Source organism: Molothrus ater, chromosome 2 (assembly GCF_012460135.2).
Source record: "Molothrus ater isolate BHLD 08-10-18 breed brown headed cowbird chromosome 2, BPBGC_Mater_1.1, whole genome shotgun sequence".
In the NCBI taxonomy this organism is placed as follows: Eukaryota; Metazoa; Chordata; class Aves; order Passeriformes; family Icteridae; genus Molothrus; species Molothrus ater.
Genome location: NC_050479.2, coordinates 49,735,448 through 49,760,398, shown reverse-complemented (window position 1 = coordinate 49,760,398; position 24,951 = coordinate 49,735,448).

Sequence of the window (24,951 nt, the reverse complement as noted above, 5' to 3'; positions counted from 1 at the left end):
CTTAATTGATTTTTTTGGTTCTGTGAATGTACTTGTGGAGTTAGTGATACTCGCTGTGTCACATCTTATAACTTGTTCATCTGTAAAATTGCTGTGATTTCTGGCTACTGGGGACTATCCTGAGCAAGATGTTTCTCCCATGTCATATTCTCTGAAGATATCACCCCTTCCTGCAGAGTATTTGGATGAAGTGGCAACTCAGGTTATCTCACTGAGGTTAAAAATAATTTTATGTTTCTTTGTGCAAAATAAACTGTTTAATGAAGAAATGGTAGCTCCTAAGACTTTAGGATTTGGGAAAAAAAAGTGGGTTTTTTTCTAGATGGTTGTTTCTCTACCTCTATATTACTGTACCATTTTTGCTTAGCTATGATATTTTTTGTATTTTCAACTAAATAATTTAGAATCATATGTATGTTTTAATGGTCAAATTTTATGAACAAGTAGATGAGAGCATACAACACCAGCAAAGCAAATATGTGCTACCTTCATTTGAAATAAACTGAAACCACCGTGGGCTTCTTGCTTTGCACTCAGTAGCAAAAACCATTCAGTCCTGTTGTCAGTCTGCTCTTTCTGCTGCCAGCAGTGGTAACAGCTCACTTTGATTGAAAGATCCAGTTGCCAGCCTAATAATAAAGCTTGGCTTGGAAACTGGAGCCTTTCTCTACCTTGAGACTGATGGCTGGCTGCTGAGATGATTTAGAGACTCAGTGCCGTATCCTCACTGCAGATGCCTGCTCCATGGGATGCAGCTGCCCAGGCCTGAGGCTGCTAGCGGGAACATCCAGGGAGCCCCACAGCGCTGACTTCTAAAAGAGTTTAGATTTATTCTCACAGTGATATTCCCCAGGAGCATGAAACACAGCAAGGGCAGGTACTAAGCAGTGACTTTCTCACAGTCTTGTACAGTAACTCTGCACTAATAGTGAAACTGGTTTTGGTTTTTATCTCTCCAGCTGTACCGGCCTAAGGCAGTGTGAACATTCATGCCTGTATCAAGGATGCAGCCACCTGCCCCAGTTCCTCCCTTCCACCCATGAGCCAAAAAGGCCCCTGGCTCCTTGTGACACAGGTCTTCTCTGGATTCCTTGTGTCCAATAACCTCCTACAAGCTGCACATAAGATCATCCCAAGAAACTGTAAATGTAACCCCTCACTTGAAGATTGATTGGGAATTGCCTATTTGCTCCTGGCACTGTTCTCTCTCTTGCTTACTTTCCAGTCACTCACCATTTGGGCTCTTAGTAACTTTCTCCTCTGCTGTCCTCTCCTGTTTCCTCTCAGCTAACATCAATGTTTCCTCTTCCAGCTCCTCCTTCCCATAGCAGTGACAGTTTACATCCCAGACAGCAAATGTTCCACTTTCTCTTCCCAGCCTTTAAAAGAAGCCTCAGTTAAATGAACCAAAGAATTCTGTCACCATGAACTACACTGAGAACACAAACTGCCTCACCCACACAGTACACAGTTAGAAGAATACTTTTTTTTAATTTTTTTTTTAAACCATAGGGAGTTTGAAGGGGACTTGGTGACCTGAAGTGGGAAGTCAGCCAAAAGTCTGTGTTGCCTTGTCTTCCCTTTTTTTGATATCTTTTCCAGAAGAATTATATTAACTGTTATAGAAAGTTTCTTCAATTCAGTATTCCCAGCCCTAGGCTCAGGAGAGCTATGTGGAGGCCACAGCAAACTTCCAGCAGAACTCCTTCACTTGGTATTATGACTATTTGTTCTTTGTGCTAATTTCCACCAAGGGCAAAATACAACCCAGAACCCAATCTAAATTCAAAATGTCTTTATACATAGGATGAAAGAAGGCACAGCAGGAAGTTTTGTGCCTAAAATTTTATACCAGTTCTTGTTTTCAAAGTGCTGTGAAGAGATCTGTGACCACCACTTCCCTCCCTTTCTCCTTAGATGACCATGGGCAGTGCTAATGTGGTTTGAGGCCAAAAGGACGAACCTTTTGCTTCAGTTTTGCCCCTGGGTTGGTTTGAGAGAAGGCTGGTTCCCTCCTCCAGCTAATTAACTCCCAGCTAGCCATGAGAGCTCTCTGCAATGCCCCACAGCAGGAGAGCAAAGGCAAATCTTGTGGATCCTTGGGAACCAAGAATGACTGCATTAGCAGTGGATGTAAAATAACGCCTTCTGTTTTGTATTGCGTCCCACACTGTTACAGCTGTTTCTCCTTGCTAGGAAAAGAAAATATAGCTTTAAATAAATAAATACATGTGCTTCTTACAGCTAATTATTTTTTAGAGCTCTATTTCCTCTTCTACTAAGGTAAGGGTTGTTGTACAGGCATTATGTAAGCTACTTCTTTCAGTACCTCATCATTGTTGTCTAATCTTAAACATATACTGTTTCTTCACCACAAAAGGAAATATAATTTAAAATTATAACAGATATTTTATTGATGTGTCCTGTTCTGTGTGGAGTAGTTCAAGATTAAAAGCTGAGATTTGAGTGGAGAAAATATGGTTGAAAAGACTGAAAGCTCCCCTGGCCTAGGTCATGCACATTTAATTACACCAAAATAATTCCTGGAAATGTTTGTTCAACCTATTTGTAAAAAACACTGGAGATTGCAACTCTACAACCTCCCCAGGCTATGCACATCAGCACTTCATCATCCCTATGATGAGAAACTCCTCTTTCAAGGTCAGAACTGCATTTCCCTTTACTGCAATTACTCCCTTTATTTTCAATGCTCACAGGGAATAATTTACAGCTGCTCTTTCTGTGAAAACTACTTGAAGACCCTTATTATGCCTTTTGATCTTTTCCAGACCAAACAATTTCTTCCAATCTTTCTTCACAAGCCCTGTCTCTTAATCCACCAATATTTTTTCTCTTTTTCTCGCTCCATTTCTTTCTCCATCTCTTACAGGTGGTCTGAATCATTTTCAGAACCAACTCAGCTCAACAAAAGTTGTAATTCAGGCCTCGATTTAAGTCCAAGATCAGTCACATAGATTTATTTGTCTGTAATGTATGTCTTCACAAGTGAAGAGAGTGTCTTCTCTCCTCAGAGTCTATGGAAATCCAGCTAATTCAGCCAGTGGAGTCTAGAGATTTATTCAGATTATCCTGAAGTAGACTGATTCAGCCAGCTAAACAGCTCTGAAGACTCCACTGGGCCTGGTGCCCTTGATTAGACATGGAAAACCAGTGCTTTTTGAGATGCCTTTAGTATCCTGCCCAGCATCCAGCTATTGATCCAGTAGGACACAGTCTCCTACAGCCTCCATGTTGCAACACCAGCCCCAGATCTAAGATGCCCTATGACATCTCAAAGTGTACATATGTCTTAGTTTGTCTGAGGGTTTATATTTAGGCAGCCAATCTGAGCCCACAGCTGCCATGTAGATTCTTACACTGCAAGATCAAGGTCAGGTACAAATTCAGAGCCTTACTGTCTGGCTTGTCTTACAAACAGGAAGAGTTAGACATGACAACAGGAGTTGTGTACAGAGTCCATCATGATAAATACTACATATCCCATGATAAAAGGATGGTGATAACTTATTTTTATATGGAAAAAAATCGTTATGTCCACAAGTAATCAATCCTATCAGCAGAGAACAAATAATGTCCTGTGCTTTTTTTCATTCTGGGTATTATATCTCAGTGCTGACATTCTGGGACAACATTTGCTGGAAGAAGAAATGGATTCCAGAATAAAAAATTATTATTATTATTGTTCTAAACTAAGGATGAGAAGATGTTTGCTGGGGAAAACAAATGTGGTATTCATCTTTCAGCTTAAAGGTTTTGGCTGTTGTGACAGCTAAACCACCCTCCTCTTCCTGCTGCACAAATACATATATGAATTAAATGAACACTTGCAGCTTGTTTACACCTTAACAATTTCATGTAGAAAAATGGATGGTCTTTCAAAGTTCCATTAAATCTGGAAAAATTAATTTCTCCAGGGGTAGAAAGTAGTATCAAGAGGATCATTTGAGCTTGTGGTGTATGTGACATAATGAATTAATGAAAGATATTGCTCAATTAAAAATAATTTTCATAAAATCATGGAATGGTTTGGGTTTGAAGAAACCTTAAAGCCCATCTCATTCAAATGTCCTGCTGTGGGTAGGGACACCTTCCACTAGATCAGGTTGCTCAGGGCTCTGTCCATCCTGGCCCAAACACTTCCAGGGATGAGGCGTTCACAACTTCCCTGAGTAATCTGTTCCAGTGCTTCACCACTCTCTAAGTAAGGACTTTTTTCATAATATTTGATGTAACCCTACTCTCTTTCAGTTTAAAACCCTGTCCCCTGTCCTGTCGCCCTCTGCCCATATGAAAAGTCCCTCTCCCTCTTTTTAATGAGCCCTCTTTAGGTACTGGAAGGCTGCAGTAAGGTCTCCCCAGAGCCTTCTGTTCTTTAGGCTGAACAATCCCAGCTCTCAGCCTGTCTTCGTAGGACAGTTGCTTCATCCCTGTGATCACATTTGTGGCTCTCCCCTTGGCCTGTTCTAACAAGTCCACATCTTTGTTGTGCTGGGGACTCCAAAGCTGGATGCAGCACCTCAGGTGGGATCTCATGAGAGCTGAGAAGAGTGGGGATAATCACCTCCCTTGGCCTTCTGGAGCAGCCCAGGATGCGGTTGGTTGTCTGGTCTGTGAGCCACACTCATGGCCCATGTCCTGCTTTTCATCCATGAAGATTTACAAGGCCTTCTCAGCAGGGCTTGTCTCAATGACAATGTCTCCCCATCTGTACTGCCATGTGGGAAAGCACCAACTCAAGTGCAGCACCTTGCACTTGGGCTTGCTGAACATCATGAGGTTCTCATGGACCCTCTTCTTAATTTTATCTGTGTTGGACAATTTAGTAAGGGAGGAACGTACGTTACCTGTACCGTTCTGGATCAGATGCTCATGTGGGAAACAGAGTACAAGATGAGTAAAGTAGGAAAGTTAGAAATGAAATTTGAAGACATGACAAGTTGTCAAGCTCAACAAAAACCTGCAGATCCCCTCTAAAACTGATGTAGACACTGATATGTGGCATGCCATGTGACATGTGCCATGCTATGTGATATGTGGCATGCCAAGGGTAGGAGACAACAAAGATGACTCAGTAAGTAATCTCTTGCTGGATAATCTGTGTGAAGGTTCCTGCCTTACTAATAAAATATTAACCCTTCTACATAAATTTAATTTCTCTGACCTCCTCTGAATGTTTTCTTGAGACAGTTCAGAAGGGATTAACTGTTTTTCAGGAAAGTGATGCTCTAATTCAGGAGCAGAGACTTGCAGCCAGCATAAAGTAACTGGACAATCCCTGCAAGAGTCCAGCCCCTCACCAGTCTCACTTGGTCTCTCCTCCACAGGTTATTTATTGCAAGAGGTTTATTTGCACATTTTATCTCCTCCTGACCTGAGAAAAGTTAGTCTTATTTCTGGTCATCCTCCTGAACATTTGCAGTATTTGCCGCTAACCAGGCAATTTGAGTCATTATCATTTTTAACTCACCTTAAACAATTTATTTCAAAACACAACAAAACAAAAATGTGCCAAACTGTTCTGTCAATACTATTCTGTATTGACATTTCTGCTGATGCTGAAAAACCAGACAAAAAGGATAGGACATTGAGTTGTGGGTAAACATTTGCTGAATTAAAAAAGCTTTTTCCATCCCCTAGTAAGCAAATCAACAAAATTCATCTCTGTTGCAGGGTGTCTATGTGCATTTTTGAGTCCTCAGCTGCCTGTTTGACAGCCTTTTCTTCCTGACACACAGTGTGCAAGACTGCTGGTCAGTTCCAGGAAGAAACTGGATGTGAAAATACCCAGTGAGACTGAATATATTCCTAAGCATGTTCTCCCAAGGCACACTTGGCTTTGAACAATGTTTCAGTTAAAACTTCCTTTTTCCTTTTGACAGATGAATAACAAGTACTTAGTGGTGTAGTGGTTTATTTTGTAAGCTTTAGAACAAGGTTGTAGCCTTTCTACCAGCACTGTTGTTTCTTGTATTCATAACTGAATTTAGTGCAATAAATGTATTAAATTGCTAACCTGAGCTAGTAAACTTGGCATTTGTAAGTGAAGACTATTCCCATCCTTTAGCCATTCTGTTCAGAAGCACATCAGCTATGCATTACAAAAGTGAGAGAAATGACATAAATTGAAAAGTACCAGATTAAAAAAATGTTTCTGCTTTGATTTGGTGTTATAATTAGTTTCTCTTTTCCTCCTTTTTTTCTGCCCACTCCTTCCCTCAAAATGCTCAAATGCTTATCCTCAGTGTGCTGGAATTCAATATATTAAAATACTGAATCTACTCTTGTTTGCCTACATGTATATTGGAATCCGAACCTTCTCTTGGAAATCAAGATGCTCAGGAAGCTTTCAAACGCAGCATTTTCTGATGTTGATACTTTGTTGTTCTGATATTGCTGCCATCTATTAAAACAGTTTAGACAATGTTTTACTAATTATTACTTGAAGGCCACAATGGAAATTCATGGCCATGCAACAGGTTTCCTGGAGCCTGAAGTAAGAGGCAGCATCAGCAGTCCCTGCTACAACCCTTGCAAGCGGTGATATGGCTCCCCCTGAACAAGCTTGTTTTTAGAGCTCAACAGAGATGTCAGCAGCAGGGCCAAAAAACCATCTCATTTGGGCTAGAGCCTCAGGTACCCCAAAAACTCTCTCCTCAAGAAAACAGAGAAGATCTAGATTTAGCTAAACCAGCCTGCAAGACTTCAAAAAGAAAAGGATCATATGCTTTAAGTGACAAGTCAAGGACTACATTCATCTTAGTTCATCTGAGGGTTCAAACATATGTAAAGGCTTTCAGGGCTTTGCATTATGGAGTAAACATTTCAAATGGTTTAAGATTAGTACTCCTACTTAAAAATAAATATTTCATACGCTTCAGTTGAGAACAGGCTTTTCTCTTTCAAAGTGTCCCAGGTTTGGCTTGGATAGTCAAATTTCTTCTTAGGAGCTGGTACAGTGCTCTGTTTTGGATTTTTTATGAGAATTATGATGATAACACACTGATGTTTTAGTTGTTGCTGAGTGATGTTTATTCTTAATTCAAGAGCTTTTCAGTCCCCCACGCTCTGGCCATTGAGCAGGTGCACAAGAAGCTGAGAGGGAGCTCCACCAGGACATCTGACCAAACTGGCCAAAGGGACGTTCCATAACACAGAAAGTCATGCTCGGTGTATAAAATGCAGAGAGTTGTCTGGGAGGTGCCAATCACTTCTCTGGGATGGGGTGGGCACAGGTCAGCAAGTAGTGAGCAATTGCATTTTAGGGTTATAGTTTTCTCTCTTGTTCCTTCCTCTATGGGATAATAATCTTTATAATATTATTTACTTTTTTTTCCCCCAAGTATTAAACTGTTTTCATCTCAAGCCACAAGTTTTGCTGTTTTTCTGAGTCCCTTCCCCATCCCACTTGGGAAGGAAAGGGAGTGAGCGGCTGCTTTGCCACCTTAGTTGCCAGCTGGGGTTAAACCACAATTCAAAGTAACAATAATAAGTCCTAGCCAAAGAGTGTAAAATGCAGTGGGTGATCTTCTACTCCTCCTTACCAAGCACTTTGGGTGCCACTGGTGAAAAGTGACACAAAATTTTCCATTGTGATAATTACTGTTATTAAAATTGAATTCAATTTAGATGGGGAACACAGTATTTGAAGCAAAACTAAAATGGCTAAATAAAAGCACCCTATTGTTATTCTCCAAAGCATTTCTAACCACATCTAAGCAAGATATCAAGACTGAGCCTGTCAACTGTGGGAGCACACACTAATTTTGCTCAAGAATATTGCTTGTCATTTTGTGTCAAGAAAATAAAGTATTTACATTACTTCTAGGATTTCCAATCACTGTGTAATTTTAAAAAGGTTCCCAGCAGTGTTTTGCAAAGGAACCCAAATATCATCACATATCCTGACTTGGAAGGGACCCACAAGCTTCACCAAGTCCAACTCCTACACAGAACCACTCCAAGAGTCACACCACGAGCCTGACAGCACTGTCCAAACACTTCTTGAACTCTGGCAGCCTTGTTTCTGTAACCACTTCTCTGGGACCCTGTCCCAGTGCATGACCACCCTCCCAAATTAGGAAGGAAACACAGAAGATTTGTGTGGTGTTCTTAACAGAGTGAACTTCTCAAACTGCCATCAATTTTTTCAAAATATACTTAACATAACTGATCTTAATTAAGTCACTAAAACTGCTCCCTTAATTTCTGCTAATTCTCAAGTCCATCTTCTGCTATCCACAACTTCTCTTGTCTTTTCGCTGAAATCTCACTTTTTTAATCATTAGAAAAAACATTTACTAATAAGATAATTTTCTTTGTGTGGGCAGACATCTGCTTCTAATTTAGCTTTCAAAAGCCTGACAGAGTCTCTATCAGCTTACAATGATGTGACAGTGCTCATTTTACTGTGCTTCACAGAAAGAATCTTTTCAAAAGTTTGGTACATTCAGATATATTGAAAATTATAGTCTTGTTACTTCCCAATGTGATTGCCTCACAGTGATATTCTATCATGTTTTGGACACCTTTTTGGAGAGGAAAAGCAAGCTTTTCTTACTGTGCCGTGTGCTGTGTACTTACTTTTGTATCAGGGAAACATTCCAACCCAGACCCTTCTATTATTTTATTATTCTATATTTTTATTTTGATTGTTCTGTAACACCGGAATAGTATTGACCATGACGAGGTAAATATTTTTTCTCAAAAGCTGTTAATGTACAATCCTGTAGAACACATTAATATAAGATTTAAGAATATAAGAACACATTTAATATAATATAATTTAATATTCTAACACCTTAATATTATTAAAACTCATGTGCTATTATCTGGTACACAAAGGTCACATATATGCTGGCAGGAGAGTATATCTCAGCAGAAAGTAGGGGAAAAGAATACAGGCAGTATGTTATGGGTATAGATACATATTCTCTGGAAACTCAAAGAGTTGTTTCCTACTCTCCAGATTGTATAATTATTGTTAATATTTAAAGAGTGACTACATAAATAAAGGTTTTCAGAAGCAGGAAAGAGGGTGTGAGCAAGTAAATGAAGTCTTGGCATCTAACCAACAAAACAGATTTTTTTCAAGCTTGATTAGGGGAGTTTTCAAGAACTGGAGCACATTCAAGCAGAGGAGATTTCTTCAGGCTGGATGAGCAGTCTCAGTTAAGCAGTGTTGACATATATATTGCGCCAATTTTGTAGTTAGAGAGTAATTCAACTTGCAGTGTCACAAGTTTATTCATAAACAATACATTTATGTAAAATAAATAAAAGCAGTTTAAGTCATATGGAAAGCAATTGGAATCTGAAGGAGCTAAGGAACCAGCTTTATGATAAATATTGCCTTAAAGATGGTGTAAACTGTTTCAAAAAAATTTATGCAAAATGCATAATTACAGCATTCTTAATGTATATTTCCCCTTCTTTCTTTACCAATAACCAAACAAGAAATTTAGTTTGGATTTCTAAATGATTCTTCATCTTTATCTGGGTAGCTGGGTTTTGCTACTGTAACAGCTGTGGACATAACCACTACAATTCTAATAATAAGGAAAAAGAAAACCCAACCCTTGCATAAAGGATCAAAAGCAAAATGTAAAATATATTCAATCTTTTCTAGGTCAATTCATATTCTGTTCTTATTCTAAAAATTAACATAATTTCAATAGTTGCAGTCCAGGAAATTCCAATTTGCATCACCGTTGCATCAAATTTTTAGCTATTTATATTCTGATGCTCTTTAAAGATTGTATTTTCTGGTAGTTTCTTTTCATCAGTTGCTTGCTGATTCAAACAGCATCAGCAATTTTGTTACTACTTGAAACTGGAATATAGGAAAATGTTATATTTACTTTAATTTTAAGCATTATTTTCCTTCAGAGGGGCATAAATCTTAAAGATGCCTATAAAAATATTGGTTTTATTCTGATAAAAATGGGTTGAAGTAATTTAGAGCTCATGCTCATGGAGAATCTAAAACTATTCTCATTTACGCTTTAGAATCTATAATGCAGTGCCTACACTGAATATTGCTGGGAAACAAGGACCAAGTACTTGACTTCATTTGTAGTCATGCAGGGTCAAGTAAAACAAATAAACAAGCCAACTCCACTATGAGAGTTATGGAGAAAACACAGGAGTAGAATAATCAACTTTTGCTCTTTTAGCAGTTTAATGTAAAAATCAATATGTGACAGAAGAGTTTACGTCTGTCCCATTACCAATGGCAAAAATTTTAAATAAAGATGAATGTCATTAAACCTGCATGTCCAATAAGGCAAGATGGAAAATAATATTTTACTAACTCAGGCTGATGAATAGTTGATACATGGAAGCAGCAGGGAAGGTCATGCATTTTATCTGCATGGTACTCTTCAGCCACAACCACTGCGGAGAATTCCACACAGTTTGCAATGACCAGGAAGCAGCAATGACCATGGATATCGCCTGTCCATGGTGGGGGAGTTGGACTATATAATTTTTAATCTCCCTTCCAACCCAGACTATTCTATTATTTTATTATTCTATATTTTTATTTTGATTGTTCTGTAACACCAGAATAGTATTGACCATGACAAGGTAAATATTTTTTCTCAAAAGCTGTTAATGTACAATCCTGTAGAACACATTTAATGTAAGGGAGGAAAACATGTAAATGTCTTATCAGACAAGACAGTACTTCCCTGCTCTTTCTCTTTGAACACTGGAAGGTATTTAATATCTAACAACTTTCTTGTAAGTCTCTAGGAAACTTTCAGATATTTACTGCTGTTTTATTTGGAGCAAACTGTCACAAAATGGTGAGCATTCCCCTTAGTTCTCTCATCCTTTGTTTGACTGTGAAATCTTGTTTTAGTTACACACCCTACTATTCCCTCAGGCTATTAAGTACTAAAGTACTCCAGCAAAACCTAGGGGAGATAGCACAATAGATCTGCCTACAGGACATTATTTCCATTAGGAGTAATGTTCTGCACTGCAGAAAAATGCGCTAATAGCACTGCATTATAATGTTAAAATGGGGTTACTGGTGCGTGTCACCACTCAGCACAGTTCATTATCTTATGATTAAGTATGTACCAAGATAAGCAGAGATTTATAGATACTTTTCTAAACAGCTAAAGAACTTTTGAAGAGTAATAAAAAAATAGTTTCAGATAAAGGGCTTTCCTTGTCTTGCAATTTGTGTTTTCTTTCTGAAATCCTACATACTCATTATATTCTTATTTTAAGCCTTGTATAACAATCAACATTTTCTACAAGATAACAAGGGAGTAGAGCAAACTAACACTGAAGAAAAAGACATGTTAACATTTCATCCAAGGGAACATTACTCATTACCAGCTTCACAGCATTCAGAACTATTTTGACAGAAGTAATGTGTGCTCCCTACTTTGTTTCATGCATGAATTAAAATTGTAATTAGTGCATCTGTAGAAAAATCACCACCTAATATACAAATGTCTGTCCATAGATAATTTTTCTCTCTCCGTTGCAGTTCACTTAATAGTCTCAATTCTTCCATGGTGTCAGGGAGACTAGAGGAATTTCATTACAGCATCATCTCATTTCATTGTTTAAGTCTGTGGCTATTAGATAACAAAGTACAATGTAACATTTATTCTTGCAGCCACAGTGTAATTTGGAGACTTCTGCTTTGTCTGAAAACATTGGAGACTTCTCCACTGTATTTTTTTTTTTTAATTTTTGAGAAAGTGTATTAAGATTTATTACTGTAAAGCAGGGTACATCCAGGGGAGCATGTATACACTTTCATTGTTCCTGTTGATTGGAGTAAGAGGGATACTACAAGTGAAGACACCAAAGGTGATAATATGAAAGTTCAGCTGTGTATTTACAGATGCTGGTGTTTCTCACAATACCACCATGTACCAAAGTGGCCTTAACATTTCAATATCTTGTTTTTCAGCAAATCACCTTCCATAAAAGAAAATTACTGGAAATGATGAGTTAGTAGATGTTAAAAAATTCAGACAGCCATAAGATGTTCCCTGGCTATATGGCATTTCCTACTGCTAGAAAAATTACAGAAAGCAAGACAATCTTGTTCCATAATGAAACAAAGAGTGGGGAGATGCAGTTGCCTCTGGTTTCCTTAAGTGCTCCAAGTACACCTAATGGTGAATAGCTTCTTCACACTAAGGTATGTTTATAAGATAACAACAAATTCTTAAGTGTTACAACTTTTTAAAGAAATTATTGGAGAAGGAATAACTCATACTTCTTTTACTATTTATTGGTTGCCCTTTCCTTTTTCATTTTCTTCCTTCTTTTTTTTTTTCTTTTGTTTTTTTCTTTTTCTTTTTAAGAGGCAAAACACTAAAGCCCACTTCATCTCTGTTTCAGTGACATCAACTGTCTAGAGATGGTTCTTGACCCCAACACTCTTAGCTGTGGCTTGCTTCATCTTTCAATCACCAGCAGACTGGTCTTCAATATTCTGAATATGGGGAATAAAAATGCATATTTGAATGCACAAAAATGGACGACTCAATAAAAAATACCAAACACGTAAAGTTAAAATAAAATTATTAACAACACACAAGGATTTGTGAAATGCTAAAAATTTGGAATTGCAACGCTATTGGTATTCAAGATTATTGGACACTACTTTATTACATAATTGTAATTTCAAATAAGACAGAAAAAGAAATTAAAAATTGAAGGTGCATCTTTTAGTACCAAAGTACTGTATATATTTCAATCTACAGTTCTATACAAGTATCAGAGTAGTTTGCTGTATGTGGATGCTTCTTAAAACTGCAAAAATTTAATCATAACTTATCTGGTACCTGAAGAAAGGTCACTGTGATTAAACAATGGGGAAATGAACCCCAAAACAATGAAGGCACAGATAAATATTGATATTTATGGACTTTTCTCCTGACACACCTAGGACCTATCAAGAAAAGTTATGTGCCAAAATGTATTTGTGCATTCAAATGCTTTATCTTCAGATCTTTCTGTGCCTGAATGAGAAATTGAACATGAGTTTCCTAAATCAGAGTTACATGACTGAGTAAAAGATCTGGCTCCTTTTTTACCTTTGTTCCCTCCACCTGGGGGAGGGAAGGTTCACTTGCTCTGCATGCCCATAAATAGAATAAATGCTCCCAAATATTTTAGGGTAATTAAAAGTTGTCTATGAACTAGGCATTATGACAACACAAAAAGAAAGATGTACAGCAATGCCACAATTTTATTCTGACCATGCCCACTTTTTTCCAATTAAAAAATGAAAAAGATTATTTAAAAAAAATAAAAGAGAATTAAATGAAAAGGTAAATTAGTGCCTGGAGGACACTTCAAAAGGAAAGAAATGAGGAATGCCATTTAGAATTCCCTGCCTGATTTATCTGCAATATTCATAAGTGTGTGTTTATCCAAAAGCTTTGTCTCAGATCAGGCAATTAATTAAACCAGAGAAGATCTCAAGCAGGGAGAGATGAGAGTTGTTAATAGTGTGTAGCAGATAATCAAATTTGTCTCTGCTGTTTTTCTTGGGACGCAATTCTCTGTTTGCACTTCTGCAGCATGAGGAAGATGTGAGATCCATGGCTGAGCAGTACAACATGAAATATGCAGACAGAACTCTTCAGAATTGGAACAGTTACCACTTGTACTAGTGTCAATATATCTCAGCTCCAGATGGCTGCACCTAAGCATATCTTCACTTCTTTGGGCATATAAGCATGAATGCTTTTAGGCACTCCTTTTTTCTTGAGAGTGTGTGAGGAAGTAGGTGATGTTTTCAACCCAAGGTCAAAGCTGAAAAATAAGAAATGGCACAACAGGACAAAAATAAGATCAGGACTGGTAAAAACCCAAAGGGTGAGGGTGAGACTTTGTTGAACAGAATCCTAAGTTTTGATTCACAAGACCACCAAGATGTACCCAAAGTCTCCTTAAATACTAAACAGAAACTCTGTGCCAGCTGAAATGACAGAAACTTGAAAAATCCTCCTTTTGGCTACTTTTTGTGGGAGCTCCCATCTGACAGACCTCTATTTGAAAATTACATGTAATACATGAGTAGTGAAATTACCAGTTTGTGACACTTATGCATGAGGTCAGTTCTACAAGTAACTCTGGGGCATTAAAAACATTGAGAGGAGCAGCATGATTTTGGACTTGTACATTTCTTTTCAAGGGGAAGGGAAGTGGTTCATAGGGTAGCTCTGTGACTAAGTCCCTTTCTAAGACCAGTACTTCAATTTAAAAACATTCCATCAGCATCCCCATGGAAAAACAGTCTGGACTGAAGCACTTTCAATTGCATTAGATATGCAAAAGGAATGTGTCTGTACACCTTCTATTTGCCACTAAAATAAACTTGTAATTCCATTGCTGCTGGAGTAAGGACTGACCATTTAAAAGACAATTAAATACTGGCCTATCTAGTGAAAAGGATTTTCAGTGATAGCTGACTAATTCTACGGACAGGTGATAACATCACATATTTTTAATCTGTCTCAAAAGTAAATGCTTGTATGTCAAAACAAACAGAAATCAAATAGAAATAGCTAAATGGATAGAAGAGAGCAAAATCAGTAAAGCAACCAAAATTGTTTTCCCACAAAATATTTGTTGTGAATCAATATTAATTATTGAAATTCCAGTCATAAAGCTAAGAGACTACATTTTTTTATAGCTTTCTACAAGTCTGTCACTAAACACCTCAATCAAAAACAAATTCAGTACTGAAAGAGACTTTGCCTTAACTTTTCCACCATGGAGAAGCTCTTCAACAGTAAATAAAAACCTGGTGCAGGACATCTTGTTTATCAGGGAAGTAGAAGATTATACACTGTTCTGTAAGTGAAAAACATCACTCCAGTCATTACCTCACAGAAGCCAGAACAGAGAAATCTACCCGTAATGTATGACCAAGTTCACCTAACAGTTTGTGGGCATCTACCTGTGAATTAGGTGTCTGAGTTCCCATTGTAATCAATGGAGATTTGGATATTTTCCCATTTGTAATCAATAGAGTTTGATTGCACATAAATAGGTAGCATGGCCATTTGAGGTGCCAAGGCTATCCCACTTGGTCCGTGGCAGACATTTCAAGCAGGCATAAGCGTCCTGTGGGAACTGTGTCCATAATATGGAAATAAAAACTTCTGTTTGGAAAAATTAATCAAGAGCAGCAGAAGCTTAGACACCTCACTCCCATATGGACACCTAGAGGCTGAGACTTACCCACCTTACAAGACACTTCAGTGCCTGCAATATGGAAACCAGTCCCACCTCAGGGGAATGACCCCATTACCTAAATGTGGGTACCTTGCACCCTTTGTGAGGCTTATCCATAGCACCTGTGCAGCACTGGTGGGTGGGACACAAGGCTTACAGGAGACCTGCAGCTTTCTGGAGAAGCACACAGAGGTCAAGCAAGACATCCTGCTGGAGGATACCCCACAACGCAATATAGCAAAGGGATCCCAACACAGCTGCTCACCTCATGTGAACATGGTCCCATTCCTGCACTGTCTATAGTGTCTGAACTTCTGCTGTCTCCCTAGATGAAGTTGGCTGAATAAAACTGTAAGGAACATATGCACCTGCGTTCCTAAATTAATGATGGTGGCTCCAATCCTCCTTTGATAGCAATGGCAAGTAAATGCACCACCTATATACCTGGCACAGTTTTAGTCCTAGCTAAGTTAAATTGATAAGTAGGCCCTTCCCTCTATGGTTTCCACACTGAGAAAGCAAAGCCACTAATTTACTGTAAAATTTCCCAATGCAGAAAACCCAGTTATGCTTGTACAAGATTTTTTTTAATTGGTTTCTGCTGCCAGTAAGAGGTACTGAAATCAAGTTTTGCAGCTCATGGGAATTAACTAAAATAATATTGTCTCTGATGTCAGCATATCAAATAACATAACATTTTCCATACAAAATTACATGTCATATGAAGATGCCCTACATTCGACCTTCCTGTGGAGGAGTGATAATTTAAATTTCACTCTAATATCTGTTTGTCTGAAAATAAAGGACAGTTCTAAGTTCTTGCATAAACACCTTTCCTGCACTTGGCTGTCATGATAGCCATGAAACAAATGTAATGAATTTAATTTGTTAAGGGATCAAGTAACTTCAAAGACAATTTGCAGCATGAGCTTGCTCTGAGAGGCAAGGTATAGCATTAATTTCCTTTCTCCCAGTTGAGAATTCTGGAATCACTATCCTCTAGTACTGAAAAATATATATGAAAAGATAAAGGGAGAGAGAGCTTTCAGAAAAGCTTGCACATTTAGGCATTGGTCCAAATGGCTGTGTATATGTAAATTATCTCTAGATACTAAGCAACAATGCATTTATATTTCAGCATAGCTTTCCTGTTTTCATCTTTCTCATCTGGAATATTTTGGTACCTTGAGAATAACAAGGGTGACCTGCTTAGCCATATGAGGTAAGACCAATATTTTTCACACATTTTCATCCTTGTTTATATAGGTCTTCTTTGGACTTGTACATAAAAGTAGTAATGGAAAGTAATCACAGTAGTAATCAAAATCCTAAATCTTGCAGATATTTAGAATAACCAGGTAACAGAAAATATAGATGAGGAGAAACTTTTCTCTCTCCCCCTTCTACCTGTGTGGGAAGAAACTCATCTTAAAGCATCCTAACCTGAAGAACTGAAACTGAATGATCCAATAGGGTCAAGAGGACCCATCCCATGTATGTCATTCCTGATCACAGACACATGGTATTTAGCATTACTTTATCTTAGGGATCTGTCAGTAGAACATAGGTAATACAATTTTTTCCAGTAACTTCTCTTTCTGATATAAATTGTGATGTGAGGTCCTATCCATGAAATTACAATAGAAAAAACGATCATGGTTTTTACCTATGAAGTCTGTAGGTTTTTCTGTCAAAAAAAGGAAACAGAATTGTAAGTACACATTAGCTACACTCTGATATGATGGATACTTACCAAACATATGTCTTTTCCTAACCCTAAGAACAACCGGATCCTTGAACCAGAATCAGCCAAAATAGTTTTATCCCCACCTCTAAAATTCTCTAGTAACAGAGACCTTTTTCTCCCCTGGCATAAAAACCAGTTCACTCCCCCCCAGTGGTGAATCATCTGTTGACATGAGTAATTCCTTTACACAGAAGGAATGGCATATTTTAATCACTGGATTATCTATGAGTGTATTATACCAATGTACACTGGAGAGAGAGAGGGAAGCAAGCACAGCACTGCCTGGGCACTGCTCTGGGAGAGCACTGCATGAAGGGCAGGCACACTCCAAGCATCCCACCTGGGCAGGTGGCAGCAGCTCACTGCTCATCTAACCACTGAAATCTCTTCCTGTAATCTCTTCACCATGAAACCCTTCTCACACACCCAAACATGCTGCTGGGGTAACACTATGGAGCTGATGAGCTTGATGGCTGGTGTGGATTGACTCCCCACAGGAGGCCTGTCCCTTGAGCAGGCACTCAAAGAAAACATCTTCACCAGACACTGAAAACCAAAGTGGAAATTCATAACTCCATACCCACCTTTCTCTCTGTAATCACTGGCTTTCACACTGTTCTTCTCACCTTGATCATGGTCCAAAATGACTACGTAAATCTGGGAGTGGAATACTTACTTGGCGATTGCAAACTTCAGAAGCTGAGATTTAGAGTAGCTTCCTTTAGCAGGGCAGCTTTAAGAGGGATTATTAGCTCCACTGACAGAGACAGAGTGACTAGAAAACTCCTGGGATTTTTGTATTAAGGACTGGGCCACAATGGATTATTTTCTGTTTCCTTTCATTTAACAATAAAAACAGTGAATTTTCTTATTTCCTCCCTATTCAAACACTCCATGAAAACACTTCAGTGGTAAAAAAAAATTGTTTCTCCACATCTTAAGTCTCTGTTAATGCTCTGCATTTCAGTCATCTAGAACAGGATAACAATTAATATTTTTAAAATCTTTCTATGGAATGAAGAAACCAGCTGGAGAAAATACAACCTTTAATCCTGAGAAGCAGAGCTCTTCACTGGATTTGAGTATCTAGGTGATCAGCACCCATCCCTGATAAAAATAAGTCCAATATTTTTCTTTTTCCTGTTCATTGCACAGTTGATAGAGTTTTATCAGTGCAGTACATAACTTTATCTTTACAATGTGCACATTTGCAGCACCTAGGTCTTTGTTTTTCTGGTTTGTAAGCCTGCTGCCAATGCAGCTGGACTAAATTATGTAATACAGTGAAGGTGATATAAACCAACACAAAGACCCCTTCTTCCCCTACATCTATGGTATTCAAAGTACTATAAAGTACTTTTATGGGCAACTTTACTGAGCCTTTCCTTAATTCTACAAGATGACTCTCTGGCTTATATTGTTTTTTCCCTTGGAACTTTATTTGTACCCCACATTCTTTCAGCTGAGTATTTCCTGTGAGGAAGGGTGCCCCTGCAGATAAATTAGCTAGGTTCTTTCTCCTCACAGTAAGGAAGGCAAAAAAGTAATGGCGGTAGAAGAACATTTTTGTATCAACGTGTTTACTTAGCTTTAGATCCACTGTAGCATCATCTAGAGAAGCAGTCAACCTTTACCCCAGTCTTAACATCCTTGTAGGCTAAAGCTAAAACTCACTTCACTGTTCTGAGAACTTCAAGAACGGGGAAAAAAATGTTGTGCCAAGTGTGAATGAAGAATACATCTAGAGCTGGCATGAAAGAACTCATTCAATCTCTCTATGGTGGATTGCAATAGTATATATAGAAACCATCATTTCAGTAAATTGATTCATCTCACTATTTTATTGAACCATATCCAGATCATTACAGCCCAGTCTCAAATGAAATCATTGTAGCTCAATATGTCAAGCTAAAAAGTGACATTTTAAATAGGAAACTCTTTAGCAGGTTTTCAAAGAGAAGACAGGCTCTGTTTTGGCAGTGCTGTGGCTACAGCACTGAGTGGAGGGAAGATTGTGGGTTAAAATCAGCAGCATATATCTTTTACTTATGTCATCTCCTTTTGTCCAGGCATACACACAGAGTTGCTGCTGAAGGAGCTGAATTAGCTCTTGGAATAGATGAGAACAGAACCATATTGCCCTGAGTCAGTCACAGTAGCTGCATTATGTCTTGTGCAGCAAGCTCAGTACGCTGGCAATATCTCATTATTCCCTTCATCTAGTGCCATGTTTCATTGCTGAAATCCCTGGCTGCTGGCAGTATTGGATCACTAATGGGAACGCTGAGTTCTGTCCTGCTCCTACACTACTAATTCCCAGGCTCTCCATTTTGTATCCAAACTTTTTTTTCCTGAGTAATTAACCTCATTAACTCAGTTCTTTAAGTTGCTTACTTCTAATTTTGAAAAGTCATCAAAACCAATAGTGTTAAGGTTGGTTTTACCAAACAAATGGTTTGAAAAGATGGCACATTTTTCAGGTGACAGCAATGAAGTCAATACTAGCATGCATAGATAAACTCCATCAAGGTTGAAAGTAATGACAAAGGACAAATAAAAGTGGCTTAGCTGAAGAGAAAAGCAAAACTTACAAAAGCAAACTTAGAAAATCAATCCAACAGGAAGCATATGCACAGAGATTTGTGTAATACAGTGTAAGATATTGTGAAAGGACAGAGTTACTTATGAGCCCATAGGATCTCTCATAAAACTGACTAAGCCCCAAAAGCAGCCACCTTATTTTGACAGCAGGTGCAAGCCTTTGGAGAACATTAAGAATAAGAAAGAGATTAAAGTACTCCTACTTTCCCCATCAAAATACTCAACCCTACCAGAGAAACATGGTGTGGGATAAGAAAGTTCTGATTCTGTGATGCTGAGATGAAATATCTGTACCACTGCCAAAGGGAGTAACTCTGATGACTTCATAAAGAGCCACTTCTATTTGAACAGTAAGATAAGGATTGTCCCAGTTTCCATCCTACTATTGAAATCATGTTGCAATTCCCAGGCCTGAAGTTTCTCACATAAATAATTAAAAACCTGCATTAAAAATGCTGTCTGCATTGTTTCAGTGGAGAGAGTTATTGCATTTCATGGTACATTTGTGCTCTTGAAGATACTTCACCCTTGAGGAAAGCCAGGTTTTTAATTTTTAAAATTAGAAGTTCCTTCCAGGCGTGCTGTGTTTCCTTGTAAACACGCTAGACCACTTAACTAGTTCACTAACTACTCAACTGTATTTTTCTGAGGCACTTAATTTAAAAGCAATGATATGATGTTTGAGTATTTGTTACGTACATCTTTTCAACAAACAGCACCCAAACTGACCTTGTAGAATCAGGCAATATAGTCAGTTAAATAATAAATGGGAACAGCATGAGTCAGAAATTAAATAGTAAATAAATGGGTGAAAGAATTGCTAAAGGTCATGGTGAGAGGGATTGAATGCCACTCTTTCCTCTTTAAACCTTTGTAAGTAAATACTGAGGATAAATGCACCTAAAAGAAAATGTATAGCAGTTCTTGTCCTTAATGAGATATCATAGTGATGAGATGACCTTACTAGTAGGAGATTTCCAAAAGCATGAAGGGGAATGGGAGACAAGACATGTCATCCAGCCACCAGTGGATCAGAAAATCGCCCTAAAATGTTTAAAGGATAGTTTCCTTACAGTACCTACTGTGATTGAAGACAGCAACTGCAATGTCAATAGCTGCATTCAGAACACTTGAGAAGTCAGGTACTCAAGGGTCAAGTATTTAGTGAAGACATGAGGTTTATTTGGCCCCTTGCTGTTGACAGCCGACAGCTTTGCCCTGTCAACCTAAAGGAACAACAGGGAATCCTCTAGAAATCCTTGTGATATTCTCCATCTCCACTGTGAAAGTCAAAAGATCAAGTCCAGTGCCAGATGTGAGCCTTAAACCAAAGAGAATGGAGGTTTAAATTGAAAGAGATTGAGTTTCTCTAAACCCCATCAGATTGTAGACCAGCAAGTGTATCCTTTAGCTGATCTAAGATGGCTGTTTCAGAGATGTTGCTGTTAATATAAAGCAAAAGGTCAATGCTCTGTAGAAACAGTACTCCTGCTCTTTCACATCTCTTTGCAAGGAGAAAACTAAAGCAAACTGAAAATAATCCTACTTCTTTCACCAAGAACTTTAACCTACAGACCCATGGAATTAATTGAAGCTGAAAATCTGATTTGAGACAAGCTTCAAATAATGCTCAAATATAGTTTAAATGTACATGATCTAACACTATACATTTAAACTTCATACCTGTTTGTTTCTTTAACTATCACCCATAATTATGTGGCTTAAACTCAAAGTGCTCTGGATCTTCTAGAAGACAAAAAGAAAATGCACTCGATATAAATGTCCGGTGAGATGTTTTCTCTGCTACTTCAACTGCATCATTAACAACAAGAGAATTTCAAATGTTACATTTATAACAGAATTCTATGGAGTTCTCCATTAAATATTGCAATAGTCTCCAGATATGTTGCCTTTTTGTGAAACTAACATTGTCAACCCCTACCTCTAGTCAGTGCTCAGCTCGTTTTTTCCACTTATCCATCTTCCTTTACCCTCCCATTTTGTTTCTTCCTTATCCACCCCACGCCAGGATGGCAGGATCCTCTGAGTAGATGCAGCCGCAATTTTTTGTAAAAATTCATATCTGGAAATTTGGGTGACCATGCAGACTCCTTCTGCCTGTAATACATAACAGCCAATTACTGTCTTTCATCTCTATCTCTTGGTTTATATGAAATCTGTCTACTCAGATCTTCCTCTCATCTGACAGCAAATCATTACATATCACACCAGTAAATGGGAACAAAATGAATGTTCATTTAATCACCTACCAAGATTCCCAGAACAGTTGAATTCTGCTTTTGATCCTTTCACAGGACTGAAATGTGCTGGGAATGAGTTTAGCTTATGTGACCACTGATCTTGAACCAGATGGAAATGTACAGTGATCTGTACATCTCAGTATTATCAAAGTCATTGAAAAGCACAAAAAAAAAAATTCATTGAAGAATTTAATTAGACTTCTACTTGCTGTTGAAGGTCAAGGTTTTTTCTTTTTCTGATTTTACAAGAAGAAAACCAACCGTCCCAAAACAAATGGACAAAAGCAGAGAGCCATATTTTCAGATCCACTTCTTTATACCATGTTTGAATGCATCTGATATTATACTGCATAAACAGATCCTGCTATTACAACTACCACTTAAAAAAACCTCTTCACCTGCTTTATTGCATTCCTTAAGATAAAAGGAATTAGCTAGAGATAGTTGAATTGGAGCTGGATCAGTATCTGTAAACTTGGTAGTGCAAGCAGAAGACTGCTAGCACTTTAAAGGCTGTACTCCCTTATCTTCTAATTTTTGACCTGCCTTTATAACTTCTGATGTCACTCAGTCAGTTTCTCCCTTCTCCCAGGACAGATGAGGGATTCCTGGCCCTCTTCTTTCCTGAAAAAAAGACCTCATGTCATGTAGTTTGTTGTGGGCTGAATCCCACCATCCCACCAGATTCCCCCTACATGGGCCTGCTCCACACTCTTACTGAACTACCCACACTCTTAATAAGACCATGAAAGTTTTGGATATTTTCATCTACTCACAAGGTAGGTTTTATTTGTTATCATATTAAGAAACAATTCAGACATGACAAAAGATTCCACCTTGCACAGTGGAAATTCTCACTTCTAGACTCTTTGAACAAGGTCTTGACTCAGCTTCAGCTAATCAGCAGAGATTTGGAACCTCTCTGTGAGCAGGATGTTAGCCTCTAGTGACCTCAGCCCAACCTGGCAAATAATCAAGGATGATCTTGGGGATCGATATCACTGTCACACAGATTACCATTAGGGATGAATATGTCTCAATTTGTCTCAGTGAAACTAAAATATTTGGTACTTAGTTCAGACTTCAGTATCTGGAGGAGAAAAGTGAAAACTAGAATTGACCAAGTACTGCAAAATTATCCTCAGTTCCAGATTTACCAGCTTGCTTAAGGACCTTCTCCTTACAACACTGCAAAGTGTGGTACATTTGCCTGTGATTTCTAGGCAACAATAAGCTCAGAGGAGGACGAGCATCTGCAGATCCACACAGTATGCCTGGTGTGCAGAAAATGAATGGCCACAGTCCCAAAGCAGACTAGAAATGCAGTAGGTTTTATTTATCCGCGACATGCTGGTGCTGCTTCTAGCTCTGGGAAATCAGTCTGCTCTTCTACATATAAATAATACATCTTCTACACACTGCGTTATGGAGATGCTGCCCAAATGCAATGAATTTCATAAGACCCAAATTCACATCCTTTTCCCAGTGTGAGAGCAGCTGCTGCCATGGCTGAAATATCTCAGAAGAGCCTCTGAGTGATGAAGCTATCGGATATGCTGGAAGGACATTCCCACCCTCCTGGTGAGCCTGTAATACTGCACAGTGAGGAAGGAAAAGCTCCAAGGTGCCAGAGAGAGAGAGAAATGGAAACTTCATGCAGGGTTTAGGCCACAGGCTTGGGCAAGGGAAACTAAGCCCAAGGTGCAGCTCCCTCTAAGCTTCATACATGAGACATTACACTCAGTGGATGAAGACAAGAGCTGGAAGGAGAGCTCTGTGTCTTTCACCTTCTGAATTAGGTAGGACTCTGATACTAGGCTCTTATGCCAAAGACACTCATCATCACTAAACAAACACTGTTCCTTATAGACTACATGAGGAAAACAGGTGCCTAAAATAGGTGAGTGGTGTTTTCCCTCTGCACGTATCAGAGAGATCTGTCTCATTTTGTTGATGAGGCAAGGTGTTTGCTGTAGGAGTCTTTTTAGGTGAAGACTAAAAAGCTGTGCTCCAATTTGCTCCATATCACATATCTGGATAGGTAGACCGAATTGCAGGTGCACTTTCAAATCCTTTTTCAGTAGTGCTGAGCTCCAAACTCTATTCCTTTGTATCCTTGGCTCTTTGTATCTTTGGCTCTTCGTATCTTTGGCTCTTCTCATATCACCAGAGATCTTCAAGCAGCATAACTGAAGCAGGTGGAAGACCTAAAAAGAATCAACATATGTGAAAAATAAATATTTAAATAGTAAATATTAAAAAAAAATCTGCTTGTGCAAAGCAGGCTGTTTAACTTTTAAAATTTACTTTAATCTTCTCTCATATATCACATGTTCTGGCCTATCGAAATGATATTTCATACAGCCTGGTAAGCTGGATACAGAGTCTTCTGATTTACTCTGAATGACAATATGATCTGCTCTCTTCAATGCCTTGTATGTGACAAGGGAAACTGCAGCTCTACAGCATTTGCAAGGGAGGGAGATTTTATTTTTGTCTTACCAGTTGAAGGAACTATGACTAACATTTAGCTAATGTTTACACAGTGCTTTGATGCTCTGAAGTGCTGAATTCATGGGACAATGCAGTGTTTCTAAGAGGCCTTTTCACGCATTTTCTGCTATGATATCTTCACTAACAGCCTGTAACTATCTTAACTTGTATTGTAGCACTATCTTCAGTTTCTCTTTGGCTGACACAGAGAATTTGGAAAATTTGCTATGTCACATGGGTATAGAAACAAGCTTGAAGCCATATCAGTGCTGATTCTTTACTTTTGAAGAACCAGCACACTGTTATTTCTTGATAACTAAGAATGATTACAGCTGCACTTTTCCCATTGGTTTTATTTGCAATAACTTCTTAATCCCTTGTACTGTTGCTGTTCTTCTTTGACAGACTGGTGACTGTTGGATTAATCCCTGAAACTTTATGTTCTGTTTAGCAATGACATTTACTGGACTATTTTTAAGGAAATTATTAGTTTCAAGTTCTGCATTACAGGTAATAAAAACTTCGCAGTGTGAGATTTCTAGCAAGAACTTCAGTCACATTTTCTATTCCTGAGGGAAAAAATTATGACTTGCATTCACATTAACA